Source organism: Sturnira hondurensis, unplaced genomic scaffold (genome assembly GCF_014824575.4).
Source record: "Sturnira hondurensis isolate 20B ecotype Veracruz unplaced genomic scaffold, ASM1482457v3 Scaffold0016663, whole genome shotgun sequence".
Classification (NCBI taxonomy): domain Eukaryota; kingdom Metazoa; phylum Chordata; class Mammalia; order Chiroptera; family Phyllostomidae; genus Sturnira; species Sturnira hondurensis.
The window spans coordinates 3134912-3148105 of NW_028089294.1; the positions used below are offsets into that span (position 1 = coordinate 3134912).

The 13194-nt window shown below is 36.2% G+C and overlaps 1 protein-coding gene across 1 annotated transcript in view; it reads left to right on the plus strand.

Annotated features, from left to right (window-relative positions):
* The window catches only part of EML4 (EMAP like 4), a 150347-nt gene that overhangs the window by 490 nt on the left and 136663 nt on the right, over window positions 1-13194 (plus strand).

Below are 13194 nucleotides of genomic sequence, written 5' to 3' on the forward strand. Positions count from 1 at the left end.
AGCCCTCCAGTGTAAGACCCTGCTTTCCTCTCCCCCCTTTCAGTTCCTGGCCCTCCTTTCCCAAAAGTGAGAACCCCTTCTCTCAGAGGGGCCCCAGTAGCTGGTACATTTCACCCCATACGCTCACGGCTCCCCCCACAGAACCACCTTCGTGGTTGGGACATCCCTTCTCAAACTCTGACCCCTCTTCACGGGACAATATTCCTCCCATTTTCCACACCCGAACTCTCTTTCAGAACGGGGATGCCCCTAACCTACGCAGAAGCTCCGTTTTAGTGTAGGGACCCCGTTCCTTCTCAGGAAGGGGGCACTCCGCCCCCCAAGTCTTCACTTTAAATTTGGAGACTTCTTGCATCTCTCAGTAACTGACAACTTCCCTTCACTTCTCTGAACATTTTGCAGTGGTGGAGAGAACCAGAAAAACTGAAGCATCATTTGCCTAATACAGAAAAGGAAGAGGTGTATCTGTGTTGGGGGACCCTCTTTAAGAGGAATGAAAGCAGAAGCATTTTCTGGCTCTGCAAGCGTGCTCGGGAGGAGTAATCCTGTCCAATGAATGCATAGGAAAGGGGGCCTCTATCAGGGAAAGAAAGGATTCTCCATTTTTGGAATATGTTGTGTTTGTGGAATGGAGAAAGGGAGAGGGTATTAAGTAGGCTCAAGTATCCTTTGTGTCCCCTTTCACCCAAATAAAGGTAGTAAATTTTGTAACTGGCTACGGGAATCAGAACTCGAGGCTGGTACTCGGGGCCCTATAACCTGAGTCTGGAATTATTGTTCTTTGAGGCCACTGAAATCTGGTTACTGTAAAGATTGAGCTCAGTTGTTAAGATGGTGAGAGAAACAGTTTCTGCTTTGGCTGATACTGCAGTTATGTGATACCTGCTGCTGGATTTGTATTTTGAGTATTATATTTGGAGGTAGCTTGTATTCAGACGCCTTTCTTTTTTTTGCGTTTCTTGGTAAGTAATCCTTAGTTGGTTCATGTTCATGGATCAGTACGTGATAAGGCCATGGACAATACTTTATTCAGACATGTGGGATTCGATGGATTTTTTAATCTAAAGTAAAAAAAAATAAATCCAAGGGTAACGGGCCCATCATAAGTATTAACTAGAAAAACAATATTTTTGGTCCTTTCTCTGGGGAGGGAAAAAAAGCACACATTAGAGTGTGTTGAGAGTGAAATCCTAAAATAGGCAACTGAGTGTTACTCTTTCCTCCCCAAAGGCACCTGTTGTCCATTATCTAACCTTTGATGTCTTACAATTCCTTACATAGTGAGGTTGTTTTCATCCTTGGGCTTCTTTTAAAGGGGCATCAACTTTTCACTGCCTCTTTTGGGGAGCGGGGGGCTCCTGTCCCAATCTATTTGCTAATTCTATTGGATTGAAAGACTTGTCTTATATAGTCACCAGTGGGTGGTCATGTGTAAGCCAAAATTGAATGCCTTTAGGGATGTTGGGGGAGGCAGGGAGACTGAGCGGTCTGCCCTGTTGGCTCCTTGGCCAATAGGAATGGTAGAGTCTCTGGTACTCACAGTAGAATTAGCTATTTTTCTACTCTCCTGTTGGTTCTGAGTACTTCTGGAAGTGTTTTGAGGAAGTCTTTCTCACCAGTTGGGGCACTAAGGTTTATTCTGACAAGATTTATTGTGGATATACCTTGTTAAGTAACTATCCCGTCTTACCCTTTCATGAGGCAACTTATGTGAGGGACTGAAAGATGATGGATTTCAGTTAGGGCTCCCATACGTCGTAAAGAGTGTTAGAGCTCACCCGAATATTGGATGTTTTCTTATTCATTTCATGCCATCCTTGGGGAGGTACATTGGTGCACCTTTTCCTTTCTTTCGCTGTAGTGTTTGTTGATCAGGAACAGGGGTGATGCTGGCCCCTAAAGAGAGGAACCTGTGTCAGCAGAGGGAGTATTTTTGGAGCTGCTCCTGATGAAGTTGCTTCTCAGTGGGAGCACTGTGCTTTCTCTTTCTGCCCCCCTTGCAAGAGTAAACTAGGCCCCATCTTAATTGAAACCTTTAAGGATTGGGGTGGGGGAGGGGTTGTGCTAGTATATTTTACTGGTAGCCTTTAAACAGAGCTTTGCTCAGCTCCTGCCAAATTGCTTGTTTCTGCAGTTCATTAGTCTAGAGCCGAGAGTTACATTGATCTTTATTTTATTAGGACAGACATGAATGTAAAGGCAAACACTTGTATTCTAGTAGATGTTTAAAAGCTTTTATTTAACCAAACAAGAATTCAAAACATGTGAAGTTTTTCTGAGGTCACAAGTATTGAGAGCGTTTATTTATTCTCAAGGAAGTGTATGTGCTAGATGGGTTCCTTAAAAAAATGTGAAAAAACTGTATTTTTATAAGTGGAAAAGTTAAGTGCTTTATAAGCAGAATGGTTCTAGAGAAACTGGTATTTAAGGGGAATCTTCTGATGAATCACTTTGTAAGTGAAAAACTTAAAATTAAAACTGTACCCTTGATTGTTGAGTGTTTAGATAAGGAAGACACATGTGCATTTTATAAAATATCTAATGGCAATTAAAAATGTGTGTGATGGTTTTTGAAATCATTGAGGTGGTTAATTGATTGGCTATGTTATATGCGCCACATTGAAAGCATAGACCGGTTGTATAACTTTAGTTTTATGCACGAACAGCTAAAGGATGCTTTTAATCTCTGCAGCTGATGAATTTCAGGCAGCTTGGCTGGCAGGTGCTTGTACTCTGGAATTTCCTTTAGGCTAGTATCCTTTAGTTTATGAATTATGGTAATTAAAAATGGCAACACTTTGGAAACAATTTTTAAAAAACTAGTGTGTAGGGGGACAAGTACCCTAAACTATCTTGATGTCCTGCTTGTAAATCACTATATACATATATATACACACATTTAAAAATTGTATATACAGTATAAATTTTAAATCTCAGGTATATGTTCAAAGGTGGGAAGCTGTTGACATGGCTTTTTTATTATTTTCGTAAGGCAGGGGATAGGTGCATTTCATGCCTAGTCTTTTTCACTTTTTTTTTTCGTAATAAAGGCTTTCATTTTAAGAGTTTTACCTTGGAATTTACTAGAGGTTAATAAGTGTTTATGGTTTAAAGACAACATACAGTTAGCTATGTTAGTTTTAACTGTTTCTGCTCCAAAGAATTAAAGAAAAAAATGGAACAAATTTCAAAAACTTTTTTAAAGAAAAATTGTAATGAATGAAATTGTAGGGTTAGTATATATAAGAAACATAACATTATGGGTACAGGGTATGTGAACAAATAGTAGCAGTATACTTCAGTTTATGAAAATTTTAAGAAAACAGTTCTTTTCCTATTACTGTGTTAGAACTATGATTATTTTCTCAATTACTCTTGCTTTCTTAAAGGAACAATGCAATCAATGATATTTACATACTAATCTAGTCTAAAGTATTCTTTATATATTTAGACACATAAAAATGTTTCTCATGTAATAACACGATCGGAAATTTTATTCTTAACATTTAATTACTTATTGGTTGTCTGTTGTAAGGTTGAAGATACAGGCTTGAGTTACTTATATCAGGTGACAGGAGTAGTAACTCTTACACGGTCCATACAACATCTGTAACACGAGTCAGAGTACATGTATGTAGGTTAACACCTATTTGGTGAGCAGAACTATGTTTGGTTGTTTTTATGGGAGAGACCATCTATGACAGGCTTCTTGCTTTTTAGGAGCTTACTATCTGGTTTTAAATAGATATTTAGAGATGTTTAAGTATAAGGAGGGAAGCACCATTTAGAATCCTGTGCCATTAATGTATCAAGCATGTAACTTCTGAGAGAACATTTGGAGATTGCTAAATTTCTCTCTACAGAACCTGGCTTTTTGAAACACTGAAGTAATTTATTTAGCCGTTCAAATATTAGGGAATAATATTACTAGGGTTTTTCTGCTTAACTTTGAATAGCAGATGGTAAAAGTACTCTGTTAATTTCATGTATATGAGTCCATTTCTATAACATGTAAAATTTCAGTGTGCATAAGAAATTTGAGAAGAAAATTTTGATTTTTTTAAAACAGATGAAATCTAAGACATTAAAAAAAGTAAGGAAATAGTTTACCTCATCAACTATTGCCTCAGTGTGGAAGATTCCCAGTCTACAATATATTTTCAAATCTGTGTATTATAGTTTTAGCTGTCTCAGACTATTGTAATGCCTTAACTTTGTTTATTGATGTGTAATTTTGTGGAAAGCTTTATCTCATCTAATTAACCTGGGGAGAGAAGAAATTTTCCTTACATAGGTGAGGAAACAGGTTTAGAGAGTTTACAATTTTTTAAAAAAAGACTATTTGAGTTCATCTTTTTTTTCTTCTACTTTACTGGGGGAATGTAGTGGTGGAGACTACTTTGTCAGGTTTGTTACTTTATTATTTTAAATAATGAAAACAGTACACAAGAATAAAGAAAAATGAATTCTAGCTTATCTCTGCATCTGACGTTACTATATTGATATAATTGTTTTTAGGTGTCTTCTATGTATACTTTTTTACATAATTAAAATCATACTATAGTTATAAGTTTGCTCTCTTGTTGTCCCCCCCCACCCATTGGATCCTGATAATTTATTTTTTTACTTGAATTCAGATTTTTCTGATGGAGTCCAGTATTCTTTTCTCTATCCCTTACTGACTTTTCTTAACTCACCTGTACATCAGATCTAATGGACATGAATTTGAACTGTTCTTCCTTTAGCTTCTTTTTCTTATTTTCCACTGTCTGTAAGTATCACCCAGGGTCGAAATCTCAGAATCATGTTTGATTCCCTACCATTTTTGCCTACCACTTTAAAATATCTTCTAAGATTGTCAATTCTTATTTTTTCCATCCCTTCCTTGCATTTTTCACCACCAACAATTCAAGTACTTATTATTCCATGTTTAGATTATTGATAGCCTCAAGAATCTCCACCTGTTCGATTTATTGTAGGGGATGGGGGTGGGAGGAGGGGAGCTTCAGATTAACTTTCCTAAAGCAGTGATTTGATTGTGCCATTCACTCTCGGTTTGCTTCACTGCCTTGATGACTAACTTTGAACACTCTAGCCTTGTTCTCAAGGTCCTCCATTATTTCTTTCTGCTGTCTTAATATATTCTGGCCAAAATGACGTATTTCTTGCTTCCCAAATTTGGTCAGTATATTTTCATCCTTGTAACTATTCTCAGTACCTATCAAGGCCCAACTCAGACACTCCTTCCTAAAAACCCTTCGTTATTTGTTCCTGTCGTTCCCAGCCAAAAGTTTTTACCCTTAAACTTTTAACGTAGGAGCATTCTTCAGGCACGTATCAGAGTATCTCCTTTCAAGGTATAAATAATTACTGCAAGTCTTAGAATTACTGTAAGTCTCATTTCTCCAGCCAAAGTATAAACCTGTTAAAGGCTGATACTCTCCTGTTGTCTTTGAAATCTCATAGCAGAGCAGTGGCGATTTCATGATCCAATAAAATCTGGGGAAGAAATTAGGGCACCAGTGTATAATTTGCAACTTATAGCCTTTACTATTATTTTATAAAAGAAATAATTTTGGCCCTGACTGGTGTAGCTCAGTGGATTGAGCATGGGCCTGTGAAGCAAAGGGTTGCTGGTTCAATTACCAGTTAGGGCACATGCCTGGGTTGCAGGCCAGATCCCCCAGTAGGGGACAGATGAGAGGGAACCACACATTGATGTTTCTCTCCCCCTCTTTCTCCTTCCCTTCCCCTCTCTCTAAAAATAGATAAATAAAATATTTTAAAAAAGAAATAATTTTGAAGGCTAAAAAGATTATCATATTATTATCATAAAAAGATTATCATAAATTCATATGATAATCTCAGAATTCAGTCCTTTAAAAACTCATTATGTTAAATATTAAATAACTCATTATATTGTTCTTGTTTTTCTCATTTCACCTAAAATGAGTGAAAACTTTGTTCCAGATTTTGTCGGCAGTCCGATAAAGAGCTCTGCAACAGGTTCTAGGGTGGTGGTTTTCAAGTGCAAATCTCGTGTATGACATATTATGAATTTAGAAGTTGATTTCTTTGGGGTCAAGACCAGCGCTAAAAAGGATGAGAAGGAGGAGGAAAGGAAAAGAGATTATAAAACATTGGTGATTCACATGATATTGCTTCAAGAAACTTTTCAGTTTCATATTTTTGCTTCTGAATTGCAATGTAAAATTTATTTCCTACTCTGGATAACAAAAGGAAAGATGCACTTCTAATGGCTGATCCCTATCTTTGAGAGGCAGGTGAGAGGCTGATCTAAACATGGAATGGGGGGTGAACAATCTGAAATAGTTACAATGAAATGTGTTCTCTGTTTTTGAAATTTTTAGAATCTGAATATAATAATTAGAATGTAGTTCATATCATAGCAGCAAAAAATATATCTGTAGTTCTAGCATCAGTTTAATTGAAGCAAACTCAGTATGCAGAAATGTGGTTTTATAAAAATGTATACAATGGGGTGTGTTGTTTACCTTTTTTTTTTTTTGCAAAATAATTCACTGTATAGTGTTTCTAGCTTTCCTGATGAAGTTTGTTTCTTGACTGGTTCTTCCCCTCATTAGCTACTTAAAATGTATGTAGTCTTTAAGGCATGGCTCAAGCACACTTTTTTTTTTCCTGGAAGCTGGGCCTGATTATTCTAGTCTTGTGCACATACCATTGCACTGTGGTGCTCCTCAAGTGCAGGAGACTGAGTGCTTACACCTAAGGGATCTGGGAGTGTAGCCAAAACTTAGAGTTTATTTAGCTTAAAAATTCATATGATAATTTTGCAGCCATTATAATAAGGATTGATTCAGATAGCAGTCATTGGTGCTAAATCTAGGGGATATTTTGATGAGTAAGACGTTTGCATGGTCTTAAGCATATCTCCCTATATATTGCTTATTAGTTGCAAGGGGGAAAATAGTAACATTATTCAGTGGTGAAATCAGATAACACCTTGAGTTCATGATCAAAATAAATAGCACCAGTGGACATTGTGTGCTTCTGAATGTGATGCCCTGAGAACAACACATCATTTATGTCGTTCTCCAGCCAGAAATGCATAGCCTGAATCTAATGAGGAAACATTGAATTCCAGTCAGGGAACATTCTATTTTTTATAAGGGTGAAGAGACTGTACCTTAAGAAAAATGTTAAGTCAAAGAAAGGCTGTGGAAATGCTCCAAATTAAAGGAGATTAAAGAGACATGACAACTACTTATAGTACCTGATCCTAGACTGAATCTTTTATTACATGGACTAATGCTGTAAAACATGGGTATCCAGCCCGTGGACCACATGTGGCCCAGGATGGCTATGAATGCGGCCCAATACAAAATCATAAATTTACTTAAAACATTACCTAGTGTTATTACTAAGGTTTATACTGAGTTTTATTACTTATATATGTCCATTTTCTATATTAGTGAACACAAACTTGGGACCTGCTCAACGATTTTAAGATTACCAAAAGGGCCACTGCATAATTATTGGAGTTGTTATGTAAGAACTTGGTCACTTATCTGTGATGATGGATATCACCAAAATTATGCATGGACTTTTTTTTTTTTTTTGCTCATCAGTTTTCGTTAGCGTTTGTGTATTTAATGTGTGGCCCAAGACAACTCTTCTTCCAATGTGTCCCAGAGACGCCAAAAGGTTGTACCTCCCTGCAAGGATCACTTAGCAAAACGAGAAAGAGGGTGGTAGATAAGTGAAATATTGCATCAATATTAAATTTACTGAAGTTGATAGCTGTCCTGAGGTATGTAAGAGAATATTTTTATTCTCAGGCGATACACACTGAAGTTTTTAGGGAAAAAGGGCCATGATATATGTAACTTACTCTCCAGTGGTTTAGGAAAAATTGTGTAATATGTGTATGTGTTTTATATATGTATGTATAAATGTATGTATGTATACATAGCCACATATAGAGAGGGAGTGAGCAAGAGAGGATGTTTGAATGCAAATAAAATGCATGAGTAAAATATTAAAAGTAGGTGAATTTGGTAATAACCATTGATATTCTTTGTACTATTCTTGTTCTTACAGCTTTTCTGTAAGCTTGAAACTACTCTCAACTGAAGTTCTAAAAAATATGAACTTTGCATTCTACTCTATAATGTAACATTTTAAAAAGATGGAAATAGAAATATTTCCCTGTCCCAGAAAATTCCAGGCAAACTCTTGGGATGAATTGTGGCTCCTAAGAATATGTTCCATGTATATCATGTGGTTTCCTTTTATCCCTAGGCCTCAGTTTGGGAAACATGCGTCTAGGCCAGAAGCAGCTGTGGTTCAAATTTAGCCGACAGACATATTTTGTTTGGCCCTTTTGAGTGTTTTAAAGATTGGGAAAATTCACATAAAAATCTTGATCCTTTGGTTTCTCTAGAAAAAAATGGAATGATCTTGACACTCTAGACTTGCATTCCATAGATGATGTATATACTCACTAAGTGGTGTGTCAGGTAAGCAGCCTCAGTCCCTATTTTACACATAAATTGTTTCAGGTATTTATCTTATTATATGGCTCCTATCAGCATATGTTTACAGCCTCTTCCTAGCACAGGAGGTGGTAGTGTCTATCCTCTTTCAAACCCATACAAGTTTTGCTAATTGTTGTAATAATGTCTTTTATAGCAAAATAATTCAGTTCAGAATCAATTGTTGCATTTAGTTGTCCTGTCTGTTGAGGTTGCTTCAATCCGGAACAGTTCTTTAGTCTTTCTCCTTGGGTTTCATGACCTTGCCACTTCACAAGATTATAGGCCAAATATTGTAGAATGTCCCTGAGTTTGATATTTCCTCCTAATTAGATACAAGTTATGTATCTTTAGCATAAATGCCACAGAAGTGAAGCTGTGTTTTGTCTCATTGTATCCTTTCATGTGGCATGCAATTTTGATTTGTCCCATTGTTAGCGATGTCTATTTTCATCATTGTATTAAGGTCGTGTCTATGAGGCTTTGCTACTATAAAATTACTATTTAATTTTTTTGTAATTAATATGTATTTTGTAGGCATTGCTCTGAAACTTTTGTAATTATTCTGTTTCTTATCGGACCCTCAGTTGATTGGCTTATTTATATCCGCATGGACTCACGTATTCTATTTTTTTCCAGTGGGTTATAATCCATTACAATTTATTTTGAAGCTCAAATTGGCTCCATTTTGGCTAGCGGGTGCCCATTTATGGCTTCTGCATTGTCTTGACATATTCCCATCATTCTTTGCATTGTCTTGACATATTCCCATCATTCTTTAAAGGACTTAATTGCTTTTAGACACTGAGGCAATTCATATGCACAATTCAGTCTATAATCACATATATACTTGGTACAATTTTAAGTAGTGTTTAAGTTTTAGATTAAATAATTTCAAGTTAGTGAACATTTTTTTGGTTTGTTTTGTAATTTTGTAACTATATAATGTATCTTATAGTTAAACATTGTGTTAAAGGCATGGATTAGATCATGAATGTAAATTAGTTTGAGGGTCAAATGCTTCTCATTTGCTGTCAATGAGAAGTCCTTCAGGATGTTTCTTATTACCCTGTTTCTATATTTAAACAATCAGCAATTATTTGAGAGAGCAAGGTACTGTTAGGCAAAATCAGCCATGTTTTTTCCCCACTTTAAGTATTGTGATTATTTTTTCTTTTCTGCAAATATAAATATAAACTTTAATACGTCATTATTTGAACATCTGGTCGTAAGCTGCATATATAGAACATAATTTAACTTATTCTTGATGACTAATGGTGGTTATTATGAGCATTAGACATTGGTCTGTGTTATTTGTGTAGGGCTGTTTGCTCAACATGCTGACTGGAGACAGCCTTCCTTGCTATTTGTCACATAGTGTCAGTGTGCTTTACCATTTTCTCTCTTTATTATTAAAAAAAACCTCATTCATAATATTCGAGCCTATATCTCTTGAAAGGTCAGATTCTTCTTTCATTATCAGGCCTAAAATTTAACAGTAATTTCTTTTTTAATTTATTTTTTTAAGATTTTATTTATCTTTAGAAGGGAAGGGAAGGAGAGAAGGAGAGAAATATCAATGTATAGTTGCCTCTCATGCGTCCCTGCTGGGAACTGGCCTGCAACCCAGACATGTGCCCTGACTGGGAATCGAACTGCCATCATGTGGTGTGCGGGCTTGCGCTCAACCCACTGAGCTACACCAGCCAGGGCTAACAGTAATTTCTTAATACCAAATATACAAGTATCCCTGACTTTCTCATAAGTGTCATTTTACAAACATTTGTTTAAGTAAGGATTTAAAAAGATTTCTACATTGTATTTGGTTGCTGTGTCTCTTAAGACTTTTAATCTATATTTATTTCCCTTCCCTTTTCTTTTTCTCTTTGCAGTTTGTTAAACTAGACATTTTGTCTTACAGGGTTTAACACAAGTACTAATTGTATCCTTTGGTGTTATTTAACATATTTCTTTCTCTTCTGTATATTCGATAAGGTGAACCTCATAGACTTTGATGTATTTGTATTTCTGTTTGCTGATATTGACTTTTTTTTTAATCCTCAGATTTTTCCATCTTTGGCCTTTGGGAGCATCTTCAAATTGACTTCTGAGTCTTGATCCTAGTGGTTTTGGTGGGCTTTCTTGCTTTCTGACATGACAGGATGTTCAGACTTTTCTTTTACACATGCTGGTCTAATTTTGCAATTGGCTGTTTCTCTAAGACGTTCTGGTTCCTTTTGGCACAAGATGGTATTCTAGACTCTAGAGGTGCTCGTTTTTACTGGATTGGTTATTGTTTCTAGATCTAGTCTCTCGTCTCTAGATCTGTTGTTACTAGTCTCTTTTTTAATTTCCAATTTTAAATCTGCAGTGGGCTGGGAAACCAGATAACAAAGCTGGTTTGACTTATGTAAGGATTGTTTTGAACTTCAAAAGGGAAGAACCCGAAGTTCAAGACCTATACGTATTTAAATTGTGGGTGTCACACCTACCTACAGGGACAGGATCATAACTAATAAATATTGCTAGTGTTGATGATTCTGTGAATAACAGGATACCAGATGTTCCTCAGAGTAAAATAATACATTTTGACATTTTGAATGAGGACCTTAGCATAAGTGCATCAGCTTTTAGTTCACAAACTTGATGATACATGTATGCTTTAAATTATAGACCACTTGTGCTCCTTGTATTTTCTTTTGTTAAGGTTATCTTTTTGTTTCTTTGTTAAGATAAATTCTTGGATCAGTGAGGTGTTAGTATGTTAGAGTCAAATTATACTGTACTTGCAGTATTCCACAATTAAGAATATAATTTTTCTTTAAAAACTATTTTTCTGAGATGTACTTTTTCTGACTTCCCAAAATTGATGACTTCCTGTTTTAGAACAGAACTATTTAGTGTTGATATCTGTTATTTTTCCGTAAATTATTTTTTTACTCTTGCATACTGATCTCAAAGTGACTGTCTTATGCTGATCTTTAAGTTAGCAGTAATAGCCTGGTCTTTGACACATCAAAGCAAATGATAAAATTTGCACTTTCTTTGAGCCATTTGTTCCAGAATAGTGTCATAACTGATTTCTGTTGATGAGTAAGTAGGAGGTTCTTTTTTTTTTTCTTTTAAAGTTTGAAGGATATCCTGTTTTCAGTTTAGTTGGGGCATCGCCTTTGATTTTCTTTGACTACTACCGTACCTCTTGGCATTCATCTTTAATTCTTTCAAATTGTGGTTAGTTTGGATGTTTTTTGCATAATTTCTTGATTTTAAAGGATCTGATATTATGCATTATATGAAATAATTGGGAGATAAAGTTTAGAATAGAGAGAGCTGATTAGGAAAGTAATCAATATTTGACTTGATATTTTTGTGAATGAGATTTAATGATTATATGCATGCTGAAATTTCTTGGTTCATTAGTGCATACTTTAATTGGGCAAAGGTTATATATAGGTTTGAGTCTTGTATAGGTCATAACTTTTTTTGTTTCTTGGTCATAAGTTCAATAAGTAAATGGTGTGTTTTTCTGTTTGTTTTTTTAAATATATTTTATTGATTATGCCATTACAGTTGTTCTATTCCCTGCTTCATTCCCCTCCACCCTGCACACCCCTCCCCCACCATTCCCCCCCTTTCGTTCATGTCCATGTGTCACAAGTTCTTTAGATTCTGTATTTCCCGTAGTATTCCTGCCCTCCCCCTGTCTATTTTCCACCTACCATCTATGCTACTTATTCTCTGTACCTTCTCCCCACCTTCTCCTCTTCCTGCTCCCCTGTTGCTAACCCTCCATGTGATCTCCATTTCTATGGTTCCACTCCTGATCTAGCTGTCCTCTTGGTTTGCTTTTGTTTTAGGTGTGGTTGTTGATAACTGAGTTTGCTGTCCTTTCACTGTTCATATTTTTCATCTTCTTTTTCTTATATAAGTCCCTTTAACATTTCATATAATAAGGGCTTGGTGATGATGAACTCCTTGAATTTGATCTTATCTGAGAAGCACTTTATCTGCCCTTCCATTCTAAGTGAAGACTTTGCTGGATAAAGCAATCTTGGCTGTAGGTCTTTGGATTTCATGACTTGGAATACTTGTTTCCAGCCCCTTCTTGCCTGTAAGGTCTCTTTTGAGAAATCCGCTGTCAGTCTGATGGGAAGTCCTTTGTAGGTGACTGTCCCCTTATCTCTTGCTGCTTCTAGGATTCTCTCCTTCATTTTAATCTTGGGTAATGTAGTGATGATGTGCCTTGGTGTGTTCCTTCTTGGTTCCAACTTCTTTGGGACTCTCTGAGCTTCCTGGATTTCCTGGAAGTCTATTTCCTTTGCCAGACTGGGGAAGTTCTCCTTTATTATTTATTCAAATAAGTTTCCACTTGTGGCTGTTCCTCTTCCCCTTCTGGTACCCCTATAATTTAGATGTTGGAACATTTAAAGATATCCCGGAGGTTCCTAAGCCTTTCCTAATATTTTCGAATTCTTGTTTCTTCATATTTTTCTGTTTGGTCATTTTTTTCTTCCTTCTGGTCCACTCCCTTGATTTGAGTCCCAGTTTCCTTTCCATCGCTATTGGTTTTCTGTGCATTTCCTTTCATTTCAGTTAGTTTAGCCTTCATTTGTTCCTCTAATTTGTGACTAAAATCAACCAGTTCTGTGAGCATCCTGATCACCAGAGTTTGGAACTG